Source organism: Moschus berezovskii, chromosome 18 (genome assembly GCF_049115385.1).
Source record: "Moschus berezovskii isolate FMDL1 chromosome 18, NW_MosBer_1.0, whole genome shotgun sequence".
NCBI classification, from domain to species: Eukaryota; Metazoa; Chordata; class Mammalia; order Artiodactyla; family Moschidae; genus Moschus; species Moschus berezovskii.
In genome coordinates, this window is record NC_142477.1 from 45,472,364 (window position 1) to 45,480,658 (window position 8,295).

The window sequence follows — 8,295 nt, forward strand, 5'->3', positions numbered from 1 at the left end:
GGCAGGACAATAAAATTTAACAGAAAACTCTCTTTCCCTTCATGCCCCCCCTTTCAGCCTCCTCTTTCCCTCCCAGTGTGCATCCTGTGATACACACCAGCCAGACCTCCTGAAAGAGGGGAATGCCTGTTCCACTCTTTTTGTGACCCTAGCAATGCAACTTCTTAAAGATGACCATTCTTTCCCAACTCCATAGGGGGTCATAGTGACATACTGCTTGCTTTGTGTTTACTTGGACGATGTATCTTTGGGAAACTTTATGTAAAATGTCATTTTGTAGGCTCCTTTGTCTCAAAAATGTATATGACTCTACCTTGGGCTGCTAACAGGAGGAACTGTTTTTATAGCTTCTAAGGGTCTATCTCCTGGGTTGCAATTCACAGTTTGACTTGAATCAAATTCTCTTTTGCTTCTTGATTGTTCATTGAATTCCTGTCAGTATTTGCTTGGCATAGTTGGCAGGATATAAGAGACACCCAACAGAGGAAATCTGGACTCTACCCTGAACAGGTGCTTGGACACATGCCCGGCCCTTTGAGCCCAACTGGCTTTTCGGTATTCCTTTTCAGTATTTATCTTTTGGGTAAATTCTCCTGATATCCCGGCATCATTGCTTTACATTTAAAGTTTAAATGACATCCAAAGTTTCCCTCAAGCCATTTATCTTTGGACTTGGCCTCCCAGGTGAGTACTGACATTCCCTACGCTGGGATGGGGAGGGGGTTGGAGTGAAAAAGCTTAATTGCCTTTTTAATTTTTGACTTAAGTTGTAAAGACTGTGTATCTGTGGTCTGAACAAACCGTTTGCTAGTGAGAGACAGCCGGCTCAGCTGCGAAGAAAAGGGACCCTTGTTCCTCCCAGCCACAAGGCCTTCTCCAGCGACTGAGAACCTATCAGAAGTGTCTGAGGGTTAGTCCTCGTGAAGGGAGGCAGGGATCGCGCGTTCCGAGCCTGCTGGGTTGCCGCGGGCTTTGTCCGCGGCGCAGGGACCCTGGCGGTCCGCTCCTTGCCCGCCCCCTGGACGACCGCTGACCCGCCGGGCTGGAAGCGCCAAGCCGGCCCAGGCCAGCCGCGCCTCCCAGGTCCTCCATGTCCAGCCGCCAAGCGGGCTGGCCGCAGCTGCCCTGGTTGCCCTCACTGCGGAGCCAGTCAGCCTGCCTGCCTGCCGCGCCGGCGGCCGCGGGTTCGAGACCGCCTCGATGCCCGAACCAGACCCCAGGATGCAGGGCTTCTCGCTGGAAAGCGGAGCTGGCTCTTCTGCTGCTGGGCCTGCCGGAGCCTCATCGCCGTCAAGCTGGCCTTGCCGCCTCCTGAGCCCATCTACCACGGTGCTGGCGACCTTCCCTGGCCTCGGTCGCCGCCACCGCCCTGGCCCAGCCGCGCAGCAGGCGCCAGAGGAGGGCGCGGGGCCGGGCGCCTGCAACCTGCGCCAGAGGGAGCGCGCACACTTGGAGGTGCTCCGGGTGCGAGCTGATCGCCGTCGAGGTTTTCTCGCGCACCGCCTGGGACAAGCGGCTCGGCTGCACGTTCCTGTGCCGGACGCCCTTCAGCCGCCGCACGCTGTTCTCTCCCACCGCAACGCCGTGGGCCTGGGCCAGATGCGCAGTTTCTCTTGATACATCGGCCTCCGCTCGCGCATCGGCTGCAACATCTACCAAGACTACGGCGTCAGCTCCCGCAAGCCCTCTAAGCTGATACCGACGCCGCCAGGCGGCAACTGCGCACCCAGTACAGCGTTAAATCCTGAGAACATCCTGTATGGTCATAGCTTTGGGAAGCACCTACCCCTTGGTAGACCTGGCCTCGAGGTATGAGTGTGCAGTTGTAATTCTCCATTCGTCGCTGATGTGTGGATTGCTTGTGGCTTTTCACGATACCAGGAAAACATACTGCTTTGATGCTTTCCCTAGCATTGACAGATATTTAAAGTCACCTCTCCCATACTTTCGCGGTACACAGGACGAGGTCGTGGCCATGAACGCAGGAGCGCTTTCCCAGGGCCGTGGAGCCCTTCTAGGTCAAAGGGACCGGGGATAATGACATAGTTTTATATATACAATACCTAGAAAGACTACGACAGTTCATATCTCACGAACTTCCTAATTCCTGAATATGACTTGATTTTACTTCATCAACTGTGAACGTGCTTCAACTGGATGGCTGTCATGGGCCTGATAACCACGAGGAAATGCCCAGCGTTTCAGGCGTCCTAATCAAAGAGCTGAGGACATCTTGGTCTTTTGTATATAGAGGTTCTTCTAACTCACACATCATGTTAAACCGAACAGTTGTGATTTCCAGCTTTGTTGCCTTGTGGATTGGAAAGGAGAGCTGAGTGGGGGGATCGTCTTCTTGTGCTGTAAAAAGGATGCTCACACCCCTTTCTCCAGCTTGCCCATCAGGTGGAAATCATTTATGTAGGACTCAACCTCTCTCCGCCAGTGTTCTCAGTATTTGACCCTTTCAACCACTGGATTCATGGCTCTAATCCATTGTGAAGATGGGGTAGTGTAACTGGAAACCATTTACATGATGAAAATTCCTTTGTTAATTTTTGTTAACATGCTGATCTTTCCCCCACACAAATCAATTAAAGGGTAATTTATTGGGACAATTGTGAACAGCTTCATCAACTGGAACAATATAAATATAACTGGAGCCTTCATATATAAAAGTAAACAGGATTTTTAGAGCGTAAATTTATTACTAGTGCACAGAGTTTTAACATTTTGATCATTTGATTAGTCTAACAAAGAATCTAGCCCACTGTCCTTCTGTAAAGTCCTCCTTGTAGGCTTCTTTAAAGTGCTGTACATATTTGCAATTACATAGTGCATAGATTGTTAATGGGTAATTTTCTTTTGTCAGGTTTCAACAACAAAACTGCAAATTTATTTATAATGTAAATGATTGAATACATTTTCTTAATATGTTTTACTCCTATATTTTGCTATTAAAAATGTTAGAACATTTCTAAGACAAAAATTACAAGTTTATGCTTTGAAAAATTATGTAATTAAAATTTCACTAAATTTTTAGTTTAGGAGTCACTTGGGTTTGACACAGGATTTGTGCCAATAAGCATCAGAATTGTAAAAATACTAAAACTACTACACTACTTGTAGTGGTTGGGTTTGGGTTTGAGGGGGTCTTTGGCTTTATTAAAATGATTTTCTTTCCCCAAATTTGAAAACCTTAAATGTACTGTAAGCCTTAGATTGCTGTCTAGTTGGATTAAGATTGATTGCCAGTTTGTATACTGTTGCTTGGATATGACACAGTAGTTGGTCATGGAATAAAGGATGCATGGATCAGAAAGAAATTTTAAAAGGAATTCTTAAAAAAAGAGTTTTATGCATGGTGAGCACTGAATAAAAATAGATGGAATTCAATCAGGTGAATGAATTTTAATAGTGAAGTTGTACAAAACTAGAACTTATCTTTTCCCTTATTAAGAGGACAAAGTTTTCTTGAAATACTGATCTTTTTTGATAAATAGCTTATAAACTCTGTTTGCTAACTCTTATGCAACCTGTTGTAATTTTCTGTATTTGCCTTTGAAATCTTTTATTGTCACTTTGGTTAAATGACTAAGTGGTGTTTCACAGTGACTATGATCCTACTTAGCCAAATGTTAAAAATCCTTGTGATATCTTTGACAAACTTTTTCAAATCAGATTCTGAATGAAGTTCTTTTGACCTCTGGCTAACTTTGGAATGCTTCAATGCATCCCTGAACATCTCAAAGAGAGATTTTTAAACTAATTAAGCTTATTTGGTGTACTAAATTACATGGAAAATATTGTCAAATAATTATAAACTTTCTTAGGTTATAAACGTTCTAGAAATTATATGATCTTTCCTAAAATTTGCAATGTTGTGGTATGTTCTCAGTCTTTTCCAGTTATTATCTCAAAATGTTGTATGTCACAGAAATAGCCAAATTTCCTTGACAACTGTATCATAACCCATTCTTTAGCTAAGATTTTTTGTCTTTTGTCATTTATAGTTATTATCTCACTCTGATGCTTTTACAAAAATCTTATGTAGATGACTTGCTTTTATGCTTGTAAACTAAATTTGAGGAGCTTGGTGGGGTACAGTCCTTGCAACCACAAAGAGCCCAACAAGACAGCACATTTCTCATTCATAATCTCAAACCTACCTATACTCTGATCTTAGATTTTTAATTTTTTTCCTTGAATTTCCTTTCCTTTGTGCCAACTTGTCCTTGTCCATAGAATTCCAAAGTTTAGCAGTCTTCTGGTTTCTTTATCTGCTATTTTCATTCATTCTACACCCTATTCTGTTGAGCCTTCTCACCCCATGTGAGCAAAACCAGAGAAATAGTTTCAGCAGAAATCTCAGGTCTCCTAAGATGCTTAGGCTCTGCTTCCAGCATCATTGGAAATGGAGATGGTGGTCCCTGGGGCAGGAGCTGAGCTGTAATGCTTGGAAGTGTCCAGGACACTAGAGTGTCCACACTCAGTTCGCAGAGTTGGGTAACTCCGGCTGATGGTGAGATCCCTTATCAACAGATCTCCTCCACAGCGTCCACCTCTTCTGGGGTCTCCTTTTATGGATCCTTATGACTCTCAGGAGTCAGTTGTAGGCAGTTTCTATGCACTGCCGCTGGATGCACTGCGTTCTGGGTCTGTGTCACCAACAGTTGCAATGCACAAACTCAGAGACCAGAAAACAAATCTCACTCAAAGTCCTGGAGGTCCCAAGAGAGTGGACTCACCCTGGGATAGGATCAAAAGGTGACACCTCCTGGCTCCCTCATCCTAGATCATCCTTTAAGTGTCCCCTCCACCCACTAGCTTCCCAGGTGGCACTAGTGGTAAAGAACCTGGCTGCCAATGCAGGAGATGTAAGAGACATGGGTTCTATCCCTAGGTCGGGAAGATCCCCTGGAGAAGGGCACAGCAACCCACAGCATAGCATTCTTACCTGGAGAATCCCATGGACAGAGGAACTGGTGAGCTATAGCCCATAGGGTCACAAAGAGTCAGACACGACTGACGTGAACTTAGCCACCCCCACAAGCCCCATTACCATTTCCCTGGGCAGGACCTGTGCTTCAGTCTCCGCTCCAGCACTACCAGTACGGTGCTCTGTGTCAGCTGGTCTGAGAGCTACGGACTGGACTGTCGCATGCTGCAACTAAAGATCCTCTGTTCTGAAACTAAGACCTGGTGCAGCCAAATAAATAATTTTTAAAAATAAAAAAAAATAAAGTACTACATATAAAAGAAATAAAGCATCCTTATTTAACTATTTTATTTATTTCTTGATGGAAATACATGTACAAAGGGAAACTGTAAAAGTTCCAAATGAAATATTGTGGAGAAGTTTTCTTTTTACTTTTTTCTCATTGAAAAATCATGATCACTAGCAAACAAACATCCTGAAAACACCCTGGATGCAGAAAGTAAACTTTAAAAATATTTATACATTTCACTCAGGACATCTAGGTTCATTTTTAAAAGGTTGGTTAAATAAATAGGATTGTAATAAGTCAGTAAGGATGAAGATGAGTGTCTTTTCACTGCCTTATTTATTTTATACCTTCTAAGAAACAAACACAACACTGAAATCACTTACACAGGAGAGTTATTAGAGGAAGGAGATAACCGGAATTTGATGGAAAAGGAAGACATCAGACTGAACATCCCTTGGGAAAGACTGAGAACCACACTGCAAACTGGCCCCCCAAGAGGGACACTGTCAGAGATCCAAAAAGAAAAACATGGAATCAGAAGACTCACTAGCTGCTCCCTTTGGCACCATGCAACTGATGGCACGTGGTAGAATACTAGGTCATTCCAAGTATTAATATGTGGGGAACATATGCATAGAGTAATCCATAATCCTCATGCACTGCTTCCTGATCATAAATGCTGCACTGATCCCAAAAAATCATCCAGTAGTACTCCCTTAAATTTGGCTGATGCATTTTCCATGACATGCCAGTTCTGCTCCTGGGTACCTATCCTAGAGAAATTGTCTCACTGACCAATAGAGATGATTCTATATGTTAATGGCAATAATTCAGTATGGTAATGACTTAGCAATCTGAGTGTCCCTGGGGTACAGTGCAGCGGTGAAGTATGACAGAAGCTTATTAGAGGGGAACAGGAAGAGAAGGAAGCAGCAGATGAAATTTTCATACAGAGATTTTGTATATAGGCAAACGAGTGAAATGTAATGAATAAAATCAGGATAGAACACATTTCCTTTTACATGAATATAGAGGCATGCAGAAAAATATTATATAATGCAACACTGAAAAATATTAAAATGCACACTAAAATTACAATAGTTATTAATAGAAAAAAATCACGCCTAAAGGGGAGCAGACAAACGAGAATTACTTATGGCAGAATGGCAATAATTACAAATAAACAGGATGGGGCCATACAAACAGACACGATTAAAAACACGGTGTTCACTCAATTCATTGTGCTCTGGGAAGTATGAAAATCAGGGCAAACCAGGTTGATTAAGAACCCACCTACCAATGCAGCAGATGTGGGTTTGATTTCTGGTGGAGGAACTAACATCCCACAAGTGGCAGGGCAACTAGAGAGACTTCGTGCTCCGAAACTACACAGCCCTTTCACTCTGGAGCCCACAGAGCTACAAAGAAGACCTGAAAAAGAGTGAAAGTGTTCAGAGCCAAGTTCTGTCTCTCTGCAACTTCATCCTCCTGTAAGGAAGACTCAGTGCAACCATAAATAAATATTTTTTCTTAAAAAAAAAAAGAAATATCAGAAATCTAAGTAGGCATGGGACTCTCCTTTCTCCCACCACTACATGATCACTCCATTCCTCTTTTCCCTTCCTGATGTGAAAGCAAGAGGACCTGGAATCTCAGCCCAGCTCCAGCATGAACCAGCTGTGGGTTTTGCAAAGAGGGAACCTGGCTGAGCCTTCTCTCTAACACCAGGCCACCCTCTCATCTGCTCAAAGAGAACCTGAAGTGTGATTTGACCAGTTGTGCCTCCCAAGCAAAGAGGCTTCTTCCAGTGAATGGAAACTGCCAGGGACCCTCCTCTCCTCCCCTCCCCCACCTTTAACCCAATCAGCAAAACCCACTCAGAACCTCCATGCCCCTCCAGAAAGATGGAGTTATCGCCTCAGTCCCCAGGGACCCCGAGGTAATTTGCAAGGCAAATGAGTGTGGATCCCACCTATCAACACCAGGGTTTCCCAAAACCTGGTCAGGCAGGCACTATAAAAGGCACACTCCGCACCCAGCTCAATCATTCGCCCCTGCGCTCTCGGCCTGGCGAGGAGGCTGAAGCCATGGAAGTGCACGCACACTGCTGCTTGGAAGCGCAGTCTTGGAGGAGGGCACCTCCCGAGCCCCACTTGCCTCCGGGCCTGAACCGAGAACAGGCCTGGGCCTGGGCTCTGGATAACTTCCCCGCGCTGAGCCGCCCCTCCTGCCTAAGCCCCGAGTTCTGCGGCGACCCGCACTACTGCGCCTGTGGGCTGCCGCGCCACGCTTGCCCCGGACACGTGGATGGTCCGCACGTCCAGAGCGGCCAGAAACGCTGGCGAGAGCCGCAAGTGCAGGAGCCGGTTGTCAGTCCGGGATGGAGCGACGGTCCCGTCAAGAAGAGGCCCAAGCCACACAGCGCCGGGCCCAGGAGGCTCTGAACAGCCAGCAGATGCCAGCAGCTGCGGAGGCCGCCAGACCCGCGGCCAGATCGCCTCCAGAACCCCAGGTCGCCCCCACCCCACTCCACACACCCCGAGGCTGCGGAAAACTGAGACCTGAAACCCGGTTATACCCGGCAAGGGAAGGAATAGCAGCCTCCTGCCTGGCCCACAGCACCCCTTCAACCCTTGCCTTGCCCTGCCCTGGACTGGAACCTGAGTCACCCCAGCGGAAGTCTCATTCTACTTGGCTGGACTTCTCCTCTGGGCCCCCTGCCTTGCTCTGGGATGAGCCTGGAGATCTCTTTGGGCAGAGCATTCCTTCTTTATCGTTCCTTTCCTGAATTACTGACAGGCTTTTCGGTTAGAAATCTCTGTTCTGCTTTTGAATTGTGGTGTTGGAGAAGACTCTTGAGAATCCCTTGGACTGCAAGGAGACCAAATCAGTCAGTCCTAAAAGGAATCAACCCTGAATATTCATTGGAAGGACTGATGCTTAAGTGAAACTCCAATACTTTGGACACCTGATGCAAAGGGCCGACTCATTAGAAAAGACCCTGATGCTGGGAAAGATTGAAGGCGGAAGGAAAAGGGGGTAACAGGATGAGATGGTTGGATGGCATCAC

General features: G+C 46.0%; 2 pseudogenes; both read left to right on the forward strand.

Annotated features, from left to right (window-relative positions):
• Positions 1-1,200: 1,200 nt before the first annotated feature.
• On the forward strand, positions 1,201-2,111 carry LOC129553054 (alpha/beta hydrolase domain-containing protein 17C pseudogene; annotated as a pseudogene).
• Positions 2,112-7,180: 5,069 nt separating this feature from the next.
• On the forward strand, positions 7,181-7,783 carry LOC148774977 (uncharacterized; annotated as a pseudogene).
• The last annotated feature ends 512 nt before the right edge of the window (positions 7,784-8,295 follow it).